The sequence below is a fragment of the Taeniopygia guttata genome, chromosome 2 (genome assembly GCF_048771995.1).
Source record: "Taeniopygia guttata chromosome 2, bTaeGut7.mat, whole genome shotgun sequence".
NCBI classification, from domain to species: Eukaryota; Metazoa; Chordata; class Aves; order Passeriformes; family Estrildidae; genus Taeniopygia; species Taeniopygia guttata.
Genome location: NC_133026.1, coordinates 28,264,726 through 28,283,886, shown reverse-complemented (window position 1 = coordinate 28,283,886; position 19,161 = coordinate 28,264,726). Strand labels below are relative to the sequence as shown.

At 37.7% G+C, this 19,161-nt stretch overlaps 1 long non-coding RNA gene across 3 annotated transcripts in view; it reads right to left on the bottom strand.

The window, feature by feature from the left end:
• Positions 1-1,096: 1,096 nt before the first annotated feature.
• The window catches only part of LOC115493671 (uncharacterized), a 111,949-nt gene continuing 93,884 nt past the window's right edge, over positions 1,097-19,161 (bottom strand). For all 3 annotated transcript variants that reach the window (XR_012054530.1, XR_005979463.2, XR_003958531.4), the window contains 2 exons: positions 7,422-7,535; positions 1,097-1,404 (listed from right to left, as the gene is read on the bottom strand). This is a non-coding gene — a long non-coding RNA (uncharacterized lncRNA). The remainder of the gene's footprint in view (positions 1,405-7,421; positions 7,536-19,161) is intronic.

The window sequence follows — 19,161 nt, the reverse complement described above, 5'->3', positions numbered from 1 at the left end:
TGCTTCAAAGAAGGAAAAATGTCTTCCAGCTTCACTTCTAATTGGTATAATGAAATTGCTTGATGCTAAAATGGCCAGAAGGAAATTGCTTCATCTTTAGTACTATGATTTTTTTTACACTATACTGTGTGAGTAGTTCAGTTTTAAGTTGTCACCCCAATTTGAAATAATGATAAATATTTATCATTATATGTTATTTAGCTTTATAGGTTATTGCCTTTAAAGCACATCCCCACTCCTACCTAGGTCTCAAAAACTTTTATTCCTGGTCTGTCAGAGCTATTGTATCTTAGTGAACATTTTCTAAACCAGTGAAACAGCCTCCCACAGCCCATTTGGATTGCTGTGGTGGGCCAGTGCTTAGTTCACTGCAATGCAGTGGTAAGCCACAATGTCTCAAGAGATACTGGACTCTGGAATGCAAAGCCAGTGTTTGTCATTTTAGTCTCCTGTACATTGCCCTGAACATTTTGGCATTTTTACATTGCACCGAACAGCTCTGCCTGCCCCAAGGAGAAGAGTCAGAAACTAACCTTGGTTAATCATTGGATTGATTCTTCGGGCAGCTCTCAGCTGATACTCCTTTTCTTAATCTATTAAGTTATTTCACAGGCTTTCTATTTATAATGCATTTAATGTCCCCTACTGGTGGTTTATTCGTGGAGTATAGTGGTACAAAAATATGTATTAGAAGCAGACAATATTAGTCCTAGATGTACTTTTAGTCTCTGAATTTTATTGAGCAATTGTTTCTCTTGCCTGCAGGCACTGATTCATTACAATGCAATCCAAAAAACAACCTTGGATTTCAAATAAGTAACTGAGGTCAGAAATTTGGCACAAAACTCTTAAACCAATAGTGGAGGAAATTACTTTATTACAGAGTTAGGCTGATATTTTCAGAGGCAAGAATAACTCCCATTAACATTGTTGGCGATCACACAGCCTAATCCCAAGCACGTAACTTAGAAAACTTCCCCCTGTGTGGACAAGTGTTCTCAATGAGTTTCTAAATTTATAGAAGCCTCAAAAGCCCATAGTCTCTTTGTTTTGTTGTTAGAGTCTGCAGTCAATTCCCAAAGGTAGGACTCCAGCATAGCAACAAGCAGCATTTTTATTAGGCCAACATTCAGCAAAGTAACATTGTTTATATGATATATTTTTATTTTTACACATAATTTTCATGATTCCATTTTAGTTCTATTCCCAATAGATGTCTGAAGTACCATTGCTCTAATCTCTACTGACTAAGAAAACATGCAGTAGATTAGGCAGTGGTAATGGTTACCAAGTGTGGGGCCCCTGCTGTTGAATTCAAATGACAAGCTCATCATGAGTTGTTTCTGATGTTCAGCTGTTTTACTTCAGTATTCTCCAAGAAGCAAAGTTGGCAAGGTCTCCGCTCTGAGAACAAAGTGACAAGATAAGAAAAGTCAAGGCCCAAATCACAATTTTCACAGCTCTAAAGATTCCAGGAAAATAACTTCTTTGTTAGTATGATCTGCTTTTAACTTTCAAGGACAGCATGAAAATTACTTTTAAAATAACAGCAACATCAGCAAGAAGTTGCCATGACCTATAAGCTTGTGTAATAATATCCATCCTCTATAGTTCAACAGTCTGTCTGAAATCTGAATGCAAGTCAGGCTTGTGGTACTGCCATGTCTTGGAGCAGCAGAAGCTCCTTGTGGGACAGTTTTGTTCTTGAGTAATATAAAATTGCAAAAGCTGTTAATGTGGCAGAAAGAGAAGAAGCTGGAACCACTATCTAACATCTGGATGTACCTGAAGAAGTTCCCATTTCTCAAAGAGGTGCGGTATAAATTTTTTTATCTTTTTTTTTTTTTTGTATTGGGGTTTCTATTAATTCTATTTAGATAAAATGCAGAGCCTCACACTCCTCATCTTCACAAAGACAGTACTTTCAAGCTGTCTGCAGAGAAATATTGAGTCAGGGAAACTAGCAACTCCTTTGTGCTTCCCATCTTCTGGTTTTGAGGCCCACCTTTGTACATTTGTATATTATATACATAGGTATATTCCAGAGGCTCCTGAAACATTGGTCTGCTTGTTGCTGGCTGTCAGGCTTTGTATTCAATTACCAGGAAGAAATATTCCCTGGGAGGGAACATGTAGAGAAGAAATAGTAATGTTTGCAATGTTATAAATAAATAGGATGCAAAGAAGAGTCTTCTAAATTTCTGCTGGTCCTAGTTGTAGTTCAAGCAATAGAGATTATTGTGTGATCAAGAGTGATCCTTGAATGATGGATATGCCAGTATCTAGCAATGTGGTTCCACTCATTTGCATTTTAGTATGAAGATCAACAGTCCAGCATTACCAGGAGTGCTCAGGATCCCAACTTTCTCCAAGGAGGTAGAGAGTGCTGCTCACCCAGTTCTTTGGGGGGCTGATAAAACCAGTCCTGAAGCTGTGTGTCCACTGTTTGGTTGATGTTTTGGGAAGGAAGCAGTGATGGCTACAATGAGGTGATGGAACCCGACAGGAGCAGATATAGTATGGACAAGAGAGGTAACCTGGATGGTGACAATTAGCAGGGGTGGAGACCTACAGCCTTTGACTGAGAGTAGTGGTGTGTGGTTACTGTTGTTTGGGTTTGGCCAGGACAACAGAAAGTCTATTTGGTCTTGATAGAGTGAAAGACAAATATTTGAAGTGAGATAATATTTGACTGAGAAAGACAAATAGGGTGTGGATGATGAGTTACGTATGAAAGGAGATAGGAAATCTCTGGAAGTCATGCAGGACAGGTGGGTAGGCCAAGGAAAGTGAACAAAAAAGCAGTCGATAGCTGACAGGATGGAGAGGATAAAATAGTAGAAGGGAGGAGTGCAAGTGGAAGTTCTTATAGGTAAAGGAATATGAAAATTCAGGAGTGTCCAGTATTTTTGATGACACTGGGAATAAAAAGGTAATAATTGACTGAGAAAGCCACTGTTGTGGTTGATCAAGGTATTGTCCTGCAAATTATCCAATAAGCAGAGAGACATAACTCCAATAATGCTTTTTACTTTTTGTTTGTTAGCTTGTTTGGTCTTTGGGTGAGGTTTTTTTGTTCCCAGAGAAGCCATTTTGAAAAGAATTTTTGCTTTTCTATTCTAAAAAATATAATTTTGTGAAGACTCTGGGAAATACAGATCTGTATATTGATCCACTCATACTTACTTTTAGCTGTGTTGTTCAAATGAGGAAGTAATATTTTTTTGATGCCATATCTTAATAAAACTTCTGGAACCCTCTTATTGTAAATTCTTCATCATTTTAATTGCACAGGGTACAATAATTTGTATCTGTACAGAAGTACCTTAAGAAAGAACTGTGTCACCAAAGAAAGTCAGTTCTCTAGCACCAAGGTTAGATTAAATATTTGCTACATATCTGTAGCAAGAGCCACTTTAGTGATATTGTTGGCTTTTACCTTTCAGAGTTACCATGTGTACTAGGAAAGGTGATGCAGAAGGATCAATCTGGGCTTAGCCTCACTTGTGTCAATTTCCCAGCTTCTTCCTGAAAGGCCTAGTCCCTTCTGTATTCATCTCAAAGCTGATATGTGCAAATATCTTTGCAGTGATAATAAATACATTCCTGGTAAAGGGGAAAAAGTAAATTAATTTCCTCTGAAAGATGAGCTTGGTTATGAACAGTTCAGGTTTACACAGTAATTATCTAAATTCTAGTTTTTAAGAAAGTTCATTCAAGACCTCAAGACTCACTCTTTAAGATACTGTCTACCTAGTTTTTCAATGATGCTAGTTAAAGAATGTGTACTGATTCATAAGACATCCCATTAGAATGCATATGGAGCTCAGCTATATAGCTGGAATGAAGCAAGATGCTATGAGCACCACATTTGAAAAAAGCCAGATCGGTGTCAGTTTGGATAATTTTCACATAATCAGCATGTCTGAGGTTGGACCAGACCTATGGAGGTCATTTGGTTCAAACCCCCCACTCAAGTGGGACTCCCTGGTGCCAGTTGCTCAGGACTGTGTCCAGACACCTTTTGAATATCTCCAAGAATGAACACTTTTGAGTTTCTAGAAGTGCTCCACCCATTCCCCTTTGTATCTGTTACTGAAGGAGCAGGCTGTACACCAACATGCACAATGTGTCACAAAAAACTCACACGTGGGCTCAAGTGCTTTGGTGTGAGCATGTATTTGCCCCATCCCTCAGAGCATTATTTTACAGTGGTGCACAACTAGCCAAAGTCACAGCTCTGCCCCAGCCTTTAAAATGAAAATTATCTTCTGCTGACTCAGCTCCATGAACTAGCTCAGTGCCAAATCACAGAAATGCCAGCATGGGTGACAAGGAGGGATTGAAACTGCATGGCCAGGAGAGAGATGAAGAGTAGACAGGATTATTGTAGATTGTGTTCAAGTATGACTTAACAGTCACAAATGACATAAGGTGAAGAATAGAAAAAACTATTGAAAAATATGAAGTACAGTTTATTCCCCTCATTAATGAAGAGCTGATTGGTCTCTCAGTCCACAAAGTGCCTCTGTCATCTAAGTAAGCAAAATATTAAGATATCTTTACTGAATTTTTAAAATAGTCATTTGTAATTGCAGAGTAGGGTAGAACACAGTATAAATAACAATAATAATCATATTGATATCTAGATCTTTTCTATTCAAACTTACTATCTTCTTTGGTTGATAGCCTTAGGTTTTTGTTGTAAGAGTTTAAGCATTTTTCTTCAAATATCATGGACAAATTGAAGCTAAAGTATCTTTTCTCATTCCCTGTCATGCTCAGCTACAAGAGTCAAACCAAGTGACTGCAGTGACTTCTGAACTAACAAATTATGTTACTAATGTGAGCAAATATTGTAAGAATATAAAATTGGTTAGATTGAAGAGATTGTTGAATTTTGTATTTCAGCTGCTTTGGATTTTGCCAAGAGAAATTTAGATATTTCTTCCCTAATGCCATGTATATACCAAATTCTTTTTCTTTCCTGTTATTTCTTTATAGAAATATCATTATTCCAACCATATCACTTTTCAGTGTAGAGACCTACATGGGCAGTGATTTGTGAAGGATTACTTGCAAAGCTTACACTATAATTGTCTGAAGAAAAAAAAAAAGAGAAAATAAAGCTTACAGTAAGGTAATGTACACTCATCAAATTGATTCTACATGTGGAGTTTCAAGCCTGCTGTGTTTGCACAAAAATATTGTTTCAGTTTTTATATGTCAAAGAAGAATAATCCATCTGCAAATAAGGATTTACTTTAAGCTGTCTTGTATATCAAGATTTCAGCAAAAAAACTGATAACTAAAATTTGTAACTTCTATTGTTGTTATTATACTTAAGGGTAAAGAGGCCATTTTAAACCTATGACACCAACGAAATTTCTTATTATGATTAGCATACTGATAGCACAAGTATGTTTGCACACCCCCTGTTCTAGATACTTTATAAATCCTGAGGCTTAAACATCAAAGCTGTTGTTCACTGTGTGCCTGACCAAGGGGACTAGGTACCACCATGTTCATATAAAGAAAATAGGTAGGATAACTAATCTCTCTAGCTACACCACTGTAATCCTCTCAGATACAGCCTCACTGCAGTGAACTGAGACTTGTAGCACATCAGCTGTGCTCGGTTCCCTGTTGCACTGCTCTAGCTGGAGCAAAAACATCACTTTATGCATCACTCCTATAAATATAGGGTCTGCTAGAAATGTAAAAGAAGAGTTTGCAGTAAAGCTGGCACATGTCACTGGAAAGCATATGCACTCTAGAGGCAATCAAGTGGTTTCAAAAGTGAATGCCATAGGAGGAGTGTAAGATTTGGTCTTATCATCTGTCTATGCAGCACAGTGAAGCGCTGATGCAGTGAATGGTGTGCTGTTTGCAGCTCTTTGTGCTCTGTGAGGTTTCACTGTCTTTAAGACTGATGTAACTTCTGTTCATCTGGTACTGCAATGTACTGACTTTCATTTTCTCCCTGTGGGACAATCAGCCTTTTTTATTTGGGTTTTGCACTTCTTACCAGTATCCAGACACTGTAAGTCTTAGGTAGATCTATATTAAGCCTCCATAAGCAAAATTAATATTTACCTCCTTCCTTGGTTGTACCAAGGATGAGGAGCAAGGACTTTACAAGTCCTTCTTACTGGAAGGGTTACATACTCCTTCTTACTGGAAGGGTTAAAAGTGAAAACTAACAAGATAGGCTCTAAACTTTCTAAGTGACAGGTACCAGCCTGTCTTTCTTGAGACTCATCATAAGCCAAAGAGGCAGTGCAGTCATGCTCCAGTCTGCTGCTGGATATTTATGCCTAGATCTGATCTTTATAGCATCAGAGCTCTGTAATAATAACATAGTTTTTGTATTTCTCCATGGCTTTGATAATTTTGTTGACCTTCTTGATCAGATCCTCAAGGGCCACCTCACTTTTAGTTCATTGAACATTAGATGCATTAAACCCAGATGCAAGCTGGACAGACAAATAAGTTTGAGGACTGAGTGAATGTTTTCTTTGCTGTGTACTCTCCCCTGGCCTTCTTTTTTAGGTGATCCTTGACTTTCCTTACTTTTATCACTGTGGTAAAGGTTTCAGCCATGTATTTTTCTTCCCTATTTGCATATTTCAAACAGACAGCCCTATAGTACTTCAGTGCAAGGCTTGTTCTGGTGAGCTTCAAATTGATTATAAAGCAGTTTTCCTATTGACTTCACTTAGATTTAGGTCAGGTCTAGATGCTGGGATGGGATATATATTTAAGGATACAGAGTTATGCAAATTCCTGTATTTGAGAAATAAGAAAGTAGGGGATGATCCTTTCCCACAGTTACCTGCCTCTTATGAGTGAAGTGTAAGGCACTGTATGTTCTACATGGTGCTGTCCTGGGCACCTGAAAATGCCATCTGGTCTAGGCAGTGTTTTTAGTTTCTGAATATAATTGTTGGTATCACATAGCATAGGCATGTAACAATTTGTCTGTGAACTCTGGATTTCCTTAAAGGAGTGTCCCAGGCTTAAGTCCAGGCATAGAAAGTCAGGGCAAAGGGAGGGAAGAATGGGTAACAAGTGAAGAGAGGCAGGTAACTAATAGCAATAATTCTTTACAGCCATAAGACCCTCTGAAATTTGGAATGAACATTTAAATATTTCTACAGGTGTTAATGTTGCAAACAGGCATTTGTTGCAGTGAAATGGAAGCAAAAACAATCAAATCAAACAGCTCTCTTGCTTCTAAGCATCATATCTTGCTTGGTAGGTCTGAACTTTTGACAACCTAAGTATTAAAGTTGCTCATTTGAAATCACATGATCTTTTTCCAAATAATAGGTCAGAGACTGAGAAAAAGAAGAAAATAAAGAAGAAAAAAAAAAGGCAGTAAATAAAAGGATTCTTTATTCTATTATATCTCTTTTTACCTCTCTCCTTCTCTCTTTCTGCTTTCTTGCTCCACCACTTGACTATATCATACTGTGTTGCTGGTTGCTGAGGTGCTGCTTCACCTTCTGCAATGTTGCTTGATCTTTGGTTTCCTGTGAAGCACAATGAATCTTACATTAGAGTGTGCAGAGTCAGGTGGTGCACCATCTGTTCCCAAGCTCTGAAAACACTGAGTAACAGAGAGCAGCAGAAAGCAACAGCTACACCAGTTTCATCAGAATATTCATATTCACACAGTAACAAAAAAACAGATGACTCTTATTTTCAAGCAGAAAAAAAAGCATTTAGTTTTTGAAGTTACCTATTAAATCTAACACGCTGGGCTGGTTTTCTTTCATTTTGTTAAAATATGCTTAATACTCATTAATATGGCTCAGTCATAAAATATGTTAACCAATTCATACTGCTTAAGTGATTTAATGTTATGGAGGCCATGTGACATGGGTTGCAAGTAGTGTGAATTTAACTGTAGTTAATAATATCTGTGCATGCAGTGACCAAAAGACTGGTGGAAAACTATGGTACTAACATTGTGAGGAGCAAGTAATGAAGAGGATTGGTAATTCCCTAGCCACCAACATATGATAATACTTCTTTCTTTTAGTGTGCACTAACATTCTGTTGAGAAAGCATTTTGTACCCCTGACTTAGCCTTAGAAATCTCTGTGCTACCCTACTAAATATTGATTATGAATCATAGGCTAGAACTATTTTAATTATATATTTTCTTAACTGTGGTTTAATCAGACAAAAGAGAAATACCGTGAGTGCCCTAGAATATGCTTATTGGCTGAGAGTAAATCAGTTACAGTCAAAGTTGCTAACAAATATGCCTCTAATCCTTCAAGGTTCCTCTCCATAATAATGCTAGAACAGATTAAGTCAGATTTACAGAAGTCCAAAATTGCTTTAACTACTTTGCTAAACATTGTGCTTATTATAGAAGAAACTAAAAGAAAGATTTATCACATTTTTAGAAACCATTTAAAAAGCTTCATTGATCTTCCTGCACTTTAACTTTCTGACACTCTTGTTTTGAAGCACTATATTACAAGAAGAATATAAATGTTCAAAAATAAAATTGCTTCTGCCAAAAAATGAGGAAGTCAGGGAAGAAAGAAACACTGTTTTGCTTAGCACTGGTGCATCACTACTCTCTCTAGTGTCCTCTATCTCAATACACAGCACTGAAAATAAATTGTATCTCATGGATAGGGTTGCCTATTCCCAATTGTGTTTATGATTTGTTGAATGATCTTGAGAATTTGCTATGTGCTATAGTTCATCCAAGCATGAGTAGAGACAATGATGATTGTATATACAATGATTTTGTATATGCAGGATTTTTGACTCAGAAATGTTCACATATTTTACAACCACCTTACTTAGCTTACTCCATAATTTCATTGAGGGATTACATATGTCTAGCTGGCAACCACATATAGCATTGTATAATCATATAATGCAAAATGTGTTCTAATACTTGTATTATTTTACATATATGCTTAAGGGTAAAGAGGTGTGTATGTGCTATATGGATTAGATATATAATGTGTATAAATGTAGCTATACAGATATACAAATATACAACCCCCCATGATATGCAGTAAGCTTACTGCATGGCTGTAAAACATTTGAAGATACCTGCATCAAAGACATTGTACCAACCCAAAGTGAAAAAACCCTCCTACTTTAAAAAAATGCTGAGCCACTCACTGTGGCAAACAGGGCAATGGGGGGGAAAAACAGGTAACTCAAAAAGCTGACACAAACATGTTTTGTGTCTTGGCAAATGTTGGTTGCAAAATTGATTTTGCATTGTCTGAGTTTGGAATGGTTAATGTTGAGATCAAGCTGCTAGTCTGCAGAGGAACTAAGACTTTTGGCAGATAGGAATAAACACAGCATGTGCTAGTAAAATGCAGGACAAAAAAAGATCCCAAGTCCAGTTAAATTAGGGATAACTTCTGATTTTCAGCCTGGACAGTGCTTAGTGCCCAGCTGGCTCAGCCTTACACTTCATGGCTAATCAGGATGATCAATTAAAATATTTCTCATTGCTTAATGTGCAAGTATGTCCTAGATCAATGAGGCTTAGAAGTCCTATAATCAGATGTCCTAAGCTTTTAACCTTTAATAGTTGAGCTGTAAGAGATGCTTCCTCATTCTTCTTGAAGCCTTCAGTAGCATGCATCAGTTTATTCTTTGCTTGTTCACTGATCATCTGAATGTAAGTGTCTGACCCTGTGTTTGCTGACCTAAACAGCAATATTTCCATTGAACTCAGTGGATTTGGGTGCACTGTTGCTGCCTGGGGGTTGGACATCTCTGAAGTGATGTAAGCATGGGTGTTGTATATGCTGGAAACAAGCAAACAGCCAGCCAGAGATAAGCTGTTAGCAGGATGGGTTTGCTGGTTCTGCAGCCTGTGTGGCAAAGTTTGTGAATATAAAGCACTGTACAGACAATACTGAGCTACCCCTAAAGAAGGAATTAGGATCACTCCACCTGCAACACTGAAATGGTTTTCCAGCATTGGAACAGGCTGCCCAGGGAAGTGGCTGAGTCACCAGCCCTGGAGGTATTTATATGCATAGATGTGGCACTTGAGGACGTGGTTTGGTGAATGTGGCAGTGCCGGGACAGTAGATTCCATGACCTCAGAGGGCTTTTCCAACCTAAATGATCCTGTTATTCTATCTGCAAGTTTCATCATGGCTAATTTATTTTTCTCTGAAAAGCAAATGTAGGATGTCTATCTTCTTTGGCTCTCCTACAGCTATAGCATAATTTGGAAAGATTTCAGAAGCAAGGAAAAACAGCCTCTGGTATAAAAACAGGTTACTGAGGCAGAGTCTGGTCCATGAATTTTTCCATGCTCCCACTGGAGGTCTGTGTCAGAACTAGAAATCAGAGACAAATAATGCTGTATCAAGATTATTTGAGCCTTATTCCTGTTCTTCTTATGGCAAAGAATCCTTGTTGTGTGTTAAGAAATGAACATCAATACCACCCCTCAAACTCCCCAGTCATGCATTTGTTCACCAACCAAATTTCATCCCATTCAGCTGGGACCAAGGTCTGGATTGAGCCTTTCTGTACTCTTTTTAGATATGAGCTGGATTTCTTGAACAATGCAGTGATGACTGGAAAAAGTAATGTTTTCCAAGAGCTAGTCTCACAATCAATCAATTTAAGGTTAACTGACCTGATTATTACATTTTTCTCTCAAAGTGAGGGTAGAAGGTGTGTGTGACTCTGTAAGTGCAAAAGGTAGAAAAGAGTTTATTCTTAAGTTCCCTCAAGATGCTGTGGGATGTCAGCTTCTGTTCAGCAACTCCTGGGGTTGATCATGTCAGCAATTGCTATGGACTGATCTGAACTCTGTTGCAGAAGTGTCTGGGGTGGGACTATGTGCAAAAAGCATCCAGTTGTAGGGTAATGGCACTGAAGGCAGAAGTGAATACATTCTCTGGGAAGAGAATGGACAGAGTAGGGAGGGGTAGCAGAGATGGTGTGAAATTGGACTGATACGTATATCTCTTTGGATTTAAAACTTTAACCACATAATCTTTTTCTATGTTGATTTTCAAAGTTTCATTATGTACTGCAATAGAAGCTTAAATTAAAATTTATGCTGACCCATTGACTTGAATAGGTGATGGCTCTGAATTTCAGGGAGCTGAATTTGCCTGTGTTCACATTTCCGTCAATTACAATGTCAGCAGTTTTAATTTAGAATAATATTATCTGGTACATATTTATCTTTCTGTGCCAAATAAGATCTCCATGGAGAACCTGAAAGATTGTGACATAATTAGTAGAGACAATTTCCAAAATGCCAGAAGTGAATAAAGTTGCAGGCAATCCCCTCTTGAATTTACCTGCCAATTTTTTTTCTAAAATGTGTTATGATTCCCATTTGTTTAATATTTATGAAAAATTACAAAGTACTTTCTAGTAACTATGTTCTGCATTAATCACATTTTTACTATTATAACTGTTTATGACTTAATTAATTAATTATCATTAATAATCTAAATAATGTTTGCATTTATTAATTCTTAAGTATATTAATGAATTAAAGGCAATTTATAAAAAAAAGTGGAAGTGAAATATTTTGAGGCCCAACTGCCTCTCAGATTTATTGTAAAAACTTTGCAATGATAGATGCAACTGAAATTATCCCACAGATGACAAGCTGTCCTGCAGCAGATTTCAGAGGTCTGCCTGACACAAGATGCCAGCAATCTCTACCATCATGGACCAGGCTCTAAGCCCCAGCTGAGATTTCACCAGATTGGACATGTTGTGTCTGAAATGTCAAAATGTTACTGAATCATCATTCAAACTAGGGCTAGGATCAATCCTGCTCAATAAGAGATTTCGGAATGCAGCAATTCATTTTATGACCAATGCATTAATAACTACTTTAATTCAAATATAGGCTAACAACTGGCTTCTCGCTGACAAGAACATTAGAAACAATTTTGCTCCTTTTGGCCACATGAAGTCAAAGTCCCATATCACCCTCATATTTTGGAAGGTAAAATCACATCAATTGTTCATTCTACTATAAATTACCTCTTAAAAAATTTAACCTCATTTTGGGCCCTACCACATATGCTTAAGGAGCATAGTGTATCTATTCTTGAATATATAGATTCAAGTTCAGTTTGGAATATATATCAAAGGTTTTATACACAGTAGACAAAACCCCTTTTTTGTCAAGATATATTTCCTTTATCCAAAGCTAATAACTAGTTTCATTTACATCAGCTGCAGACTGTATGTGCAAAGCTGACACTGAGATTTTGCCTTTTTTGACTGAAATGAGGCAGGTGAAAGGAAAGAGAAAAAAAACCCCAACAGCTGATTTTAGAAAAATTCTAACTGGATGGTGTTCATTTTGCTGAAAAAATTCTTGCTCCATTTTAACGCAGTTGATCTTCCTTTTTGACATGCCATATAATCTTCTGAGAAGACAGAGCATGTCTTGAGATTGTTACTGCAGTATAAAAATCATAATACTGCTTTACTGGGGTTGAGTTAGAGCAGCAACGTGCAATATGTTGTCAATGCCTAGAAACCCCTCAGCCAGGTCTATTCTTTATGCCTTCACATGTGGGTGGGAGATTACCCACCAGCAAGAAGTCTCCTCTGTGAGGTAACATGTCTTGATATTTTAAGTGCCTATAGGTAAGCTGAACCTGAAGCCAAATCTAGACTGATTATCTTTAGTGCTTATTTTATTTGGATAGTAAATGTGGGGTTTTGTCCCCCTCCTAACATTAAAATATACAGATGTCTGGTGGCCCTTGTATAGTGATGTTTGAAAAATAAATAATTTTCACTGTACTTGTTGAATTTACTTCAAAAGTTTAGGAATTTGACTAGCATTTGCAGCGCTCTTAGTAATAAGAATACTGCTGGATTTGAAAGAAGACAAGGGAAAATTTATTTTTACATAATTTGATAAATGCTACCAAAATGTTTTAGATTAAGGTAAATCTGATAATTGTGTAACATAAACATTTTCTTGAACATGAGTGTAATTTGGACTTCAAAGAGAGACTCTCTTTTCTTCTATTCCTACCAGCAGCTGAACAGAATCTAATATAGTTATCTAGAGAAATGACAGGCCCTTTACATTTAGGCCCCATGGAAAAACAAAAGGAAAAATATTTTACGTGAAAAACTATCCACAGGTTACAACAGATGTTAGGATGGAAGCCTCCTGAGGAATTTGCATCATGGGGTGCAAACTCACCAAGAATCCTAGAAAGGGCAATACACACCAAAAGTTAATAGTGTCTGAGAAAACAGTGCTGGATTTTTAAGTAGGGTATTATTACAGGTCAATACTCCCTAAATTCATAAGCTTTTAACAGCTCCACTTGTGCTGCTTTATTCTGCCCAATGATGTATCTTTTGTTCTTTGTAGACTATCTTTAATTGGAAAATTGTTTAATAAATCCTCGCATTTTATCTCATCAAAGACAGACATAGAGTGTGTAAATATTCATTACCACTTCATGTTTAAAACCACTTTGATAAATTAACTTCATAACCTTTAGAGAACAGGAAGAGACAGGAAGCCTGGATGTAACTGAGACAATGCATAAAAAAATTGAATAAAAACAAGTAACTCAACAAAGTCATTTGAAAAATGTGTTTAGAAAGATTTTGATTGTGTCTATTAGCCAGAAGGAGATTCACATGAGCTCTCTTAAAGTAGCTCTCTTAGAGTAAAAGATGAATTATCTTCTTGAGCTGCCAATCTCATTCTTCTGTCTGTAGATGTAACTTCAACTACTGGCTTAATATAACTTTAAGGTCACTGTGAATTTAAATCTTGTGGATATTTAATAACTACAAACAATGTAGCACTGTAGGATGTCTTAGTCCAAGTAACTTGGACTAAGTCTGGTCTCATGTAAAATGCTGTTACAAGAATTTCTTTACTTTCTTTCTTCAATCCTTTAAAGGATCAAATTTTTCCTTTTTCTGTATCTTTTCCACATTTTTTATGAAAGGTCTAAACTGCTTGCCTTCACCATTAGGTTTCTCCAGGCCCTGTCTCCACCATCCGTATCCCTCCTAATCGCACCTGAGTCTGCACTATTCACTGGTTTATCTTCAGTCACCTCTGAACTTCCTCTCCCTGTGCTCTTCATCTTGGGAAAAAGCTTCCTTTTACTATATACACAGCTAGTTTATCAAGCTCTTTTCATTCGCTTCTTAAAACCTTCTTCTTTGGGACCATAAATTTTAGAGAACAGCTGACAGCAATTATGATGTGAATGTGCTTTGACCCCTATCAATCTTAGTGACCAATTGCCTCATTTTTCCCTTGTATTTCCCCATATGTCTGTATCTGTTGCCTCTTATCATACCATCTCCATAATATTTATGGAGCTAGCTGCATAATAGAAAGAAAATATCTGAAATATCTTTAAATGAAATGACTATATCATGAGCAGTCTCCTGTACAGTATAGATGTATTCTTAAATTGCAGTCTTGCTGAAGCAGAGCCTGCTTTTTTGGCAGGAGTAGCATAATTTCAGCTTGTAAATAAGTCTCCTAAGTACCAGGGCAATGCAAATAATTACCAGTAATGCCAACAAAAAAAAAAAAATCCTGTAACCAGACAAGCTGATTAGCAGCTGAAGAAAAAGTAGAGGTCTTGTCTGCATGAAGTGTTAAGAAACAAGCAAGTAAAATATCCTATATCACTTTGTACCAGCCCTCTTCAAGGTTTGCTTGTGCTAATGCTTAACAGCATATGCACCTCATGCAATTTCTTCTGCTTTAATTAGAGATCTGTGAGGAGTGAATTCTCTAGAGATAAAACTTCTGCTTACCCTATCCACTAATTATCTGCTTTTTCTTTGAAAAAAAAATTTGATATTAGAATCTACTGTTCTTGAGTAGGAAAAAAGTTACTGTGACCTTTGATGTGACATAATGCATAACGAATGAATTTAGAAAATATGATGAAATGTAGTTAGACCAGCCTTTGCAGAAGGTAATATACAGCACATAAAAAGAATTATATGAGGAATCTTGAGAGATTGCTACCTTTTTTGCATTTTTCTCCACAATACTACTGGGTGATTCAGGTTTGACTATTGCTATAGGAAATATATTTACAGGGGCTCTTGCTGGAGAGTAGGACAGCAGGACAATGGTGTAGTAGTATAAATTCTTGTGAGGAAGGCAAAACAAATTGGCAGTACAAATCATGGCCAGTCACCACTTCCTAGCTGCAGTCAGACCTGTCTGTTCAGTGCTGCCCCCAGAAGCTGTGATGGCTTTTCCACCAGCCACATGCTGCTCAGGGGAGCAGGAGGAAGGAGACACCCCTCGGGTTCAGTGGCTGGAGCAGCTCCTGGAGCTGCTAATTTGATGCCCCCTCAGGCTGAAGAGAGCAGGGTCCCCCTTCACTCTCCTCAGGGAGTGCTTCTAACCACCAAGCTATTACATATGGCTCCTCCTTTGGATTTATTTTTGAAATAAAACAGTGAGTTCTTCACAAAGAGCAATTGGTAAAGCTTCCTTCAGGAGAGAATTTGGGACTGAAGGTCCCAAGTGGAAGAGGAATATCTGCTCACAGCTCAGATTGGAAAATCAGAATTCCAGAGGAGAGAGAAAGGATTGCAGGCATGATTGACATTTCCTATTAGCTAGACATAGGAGATTCCCAGTGCCTTAGAAAGCTTCCCTTTGCTATATGATTTTGTCAAGGATATGTTTTGGTGGTGCCTAATTTTTCATGTAAATGAAAGGCTGGGTATCAGCTCAGCTCTTGGGACTTCAGCTGAGGGGTCAGAGGTGCCTGGCATGGATGATAGTGGGAATAGTTGCAAGAGGCTCATACCCTGGGTCATACTCTCCATCTTCACTTTGATTTATGAATTACCTTAGATCTGATAAATTATGACTCTTTTCAAAGGGCTCAGGGAGAGGACATTAAGATGCAGGGAAATTTTAACTTCGTTATCAGATGATGTCAGGTTGCTCTCACCCTGATGACTGAACCCTTTACATGGCAGCCACTGACTTCATAAATTTTGGACCTCTCCTTAATGCACAGCACTTTTGTAAACGAGGCAGAGGACCACAATTGTAATTTCATATGTAAAAAATCTCCAACCAAAGGCCTTGCACCAGTTTTAGGTCAGTTTGACTTCTTGGACTTCTGAAGTGTTACTCCTAATACCTACTTATCGGATGAGATCTAAACCAGGCCCACAATACTGCAGATTGTTCAGTGTACTACCCTCACCTCTTTGTATTCCAGTCTTTACAATAATGTTAATGTATTTATGAGGAAGACAGAAAAAATACTGTAAAAAGTGGTGAATAATGAATGTTTTCCTTTAGATAAAGTATATATATTTAAAGCAAAACAGACTTGGTCACTTGAATAAATTCCACAATACTTTCACATAAGTAGGAGGATTGGCTACAAATTCCAAGTGGATTTTATTCCTCACTCTTTCCATATAAATGGTCTTGCCTTTGGAAGTTAGATTTGCTTTTGCCTGCACTGAGAACCAGGCAGGTTTTCTAGAAGCACCCAGAAGCCAGACAGTTTTCAGGGATGCTAGTATGCATCACTGGCACATACAGAAATCCTAGCTCCCAATGAATGGGGACAGTTAATGACATTTGTACAGACAAGGCTACTTTGTCTGATAAAACATAGATACTTAAATTCAAGAGAGGGAGTCAGAGAGTCTACTTTCCATCACTGCCTATCTCTGATGGACAGAATGAAAACAGATAAGTGGGACAGCGAATCTTTATCTCATTGATTAAGAATGCTGGCACGGTGTATGTGAGATCTGGGTTTTGATCTGTGTTCCCTGGACTATTTATGCCTCATTACATTCAGTGGTCTAGGTGAAAAACAAACAAAGAAAAAAATGAGACCAGACTGTGAGAAAAGGCTCTTGACTTCTGCTCAGATAGGCACCATTAGAGACCACCAAGGACCACTGCTCCCTTGCAGAGCCAAGCTGCAGCTTCTGAAAGGCTGCCTGCCCCCAGCAAGGTAGCACCTGCTGAGGTGTCTTCTGTGCTGCATGGAGTCTTCCTTCTAGAGATGAAGTTTTACACCTGAACCTCTCGAAGGCTGCCAAGGGATTTGAAACACAATTTCACTGATTTATAGGCATGACTCTTTACAAAAAGATAGGTTGTGCTATGACAAACAGATATTTCAGTAATTTTGTATTAGCCAGATGGGCAATTCTGAGGGGTGCTGTAACACAGCTGGCCATGGTCTCTTGTTTTTGAAAGCTCCAGAAATTAAATTTTGAGCCATAGCCTTGCACCTAGGTCTTGGTTTCCTACTGAGTTTGAATAACACCCTGCCTTGTAAACCAGACACCTTGTAAACAGTCTGCATTTCTTCAGAAATGACACAGGAAGCTGGGCATCATAGAATTGTACAACGGTTTGAGTTGGAAGGAGCCTTAAAGATCATCTAGTTCCAACCCCACTGCCATAGGTAGGGGCACTTTCCACTGGACCAGATGGTTTAGAGCCCATCTAGCTTGGCCTTGAACATTTCCAAGGAAGGGGTGTCAACAGCTTCTCCAGACAACTCATTCTAGTGCCTCATTACCCTCACAGGAAAGAATTTCTTCCACATATCCAATCTAAATCTACCTGCTTTCAGAGTAGAGCATGCCTGTGTGCTCTGGCTTACCCTCCTGAGGTGAGTGGAACATCTTCTTAGCCAGTGAGATGCCTATGTTTTATTTAACATTGCGGCTTTGAGTATTGCTTGTTCAGCCTGAGAGTACCTCCACATTTCAGGTGCAGTCTAGAAAGATAAGCTCTGGAATAACATTTCGTCATGCTGCTGGGGGAGGTGTAGCCTAAGACAGGTTTAGGTGAACTTACCGTCTCTAGTTTACTTGCTGTTTGAGCCAGATTGCCTTAAGCTACATAAATATATCTCTGCATCAGTCAGATGTGTTTGTGGCACAATGTGCTTAATTGTGGAATCCTCCACAGATTTAACTGTCATACAAGGCAGATAAGATGTATCATGAATGACTATTTTTTGTAAAAATACTTCTGATTAAAAAATTCAAATTTAAAACTCTCTTTTTTGAGGCCACTTTTACAAAAAACAATTTGAAAGACAATTAGAACTTTGAGAAGCAGAAAAATGTAACAAAAGCATGACAGACAAAAATTAATGATTCTTTGATATACATGATTATAAATCCTGTAATGTAGAAAATTAACTCTACTGTAGCCAAAAAACAGCACAAGCATCATGTCAGTTATCATGCTGCTGGCAACGGTTGGTAGGAATTCATCTAAATCTCTTTTTTTCTTTCTCTGAGACACTATCATTCATGGGTGCCTGTTCATGCATAATGTGATAGCCCTGGGGTCACATACTACAGAACCTAGTATGACAATGTCATGTGCTTAACTGAAGGTTGTATGATATTACCTTTAATGAGAAAAAAAAAAGGGAAATTAGCCCAGGACACAAATATACTAATTAACTTAATAATTTATTGATGAAATTGGCTATGTTTTCTGACAATGCATTCTACTATTCTGTCACTCTCCTAGCTGTTTTAAATCTTTGGAGGACTGTCTAGCAGAAAAATGTCCAGGTTTGGGGAAGGATGGAGGGTAGATAATTCTCACAGAAAATGAAGCATGTTGACTGTTATGCGTCTTAACATAGGAAGTTGATATACATGTTTCTTAAGCAGATGTAAAAGAGATATGGTATAACTTAGTTTAATATATGAAGTAGCAATAACAGTTTTGTCTGTCAAATAAAGAAAACTCCTTTATCATTGCTAAAATTTTAAGTTTCACACTCTCAGCTTAAAAATTGTTTTATTATCTTTCTTTTAGTCACCAATGACAGCAGAAAAGGCCTGATTAATTCAATCCAGACGTTCTTTGCAAAACAGTAAAATAAAACCATGAACAGAAAACTGAAGCAAGGATGAATCTGTCTATTTATGGAGAACGTGCCATGGTCATATTTGAAAATTGTCCTTCCTAACTCAGAAGCTTCAGGTTCCATGTTATTTCCTGAATGGCCTTCTATGTGTGAGGTCTGCCTTTCTAGCAGTTTTCAAAGTGTTTTACAAAAGGGTATTTAATATATTACTGTTACTCTTTTCACTTCAGCAGGATGTTTTCCTCCACAATCTTGCTGAGGGCAC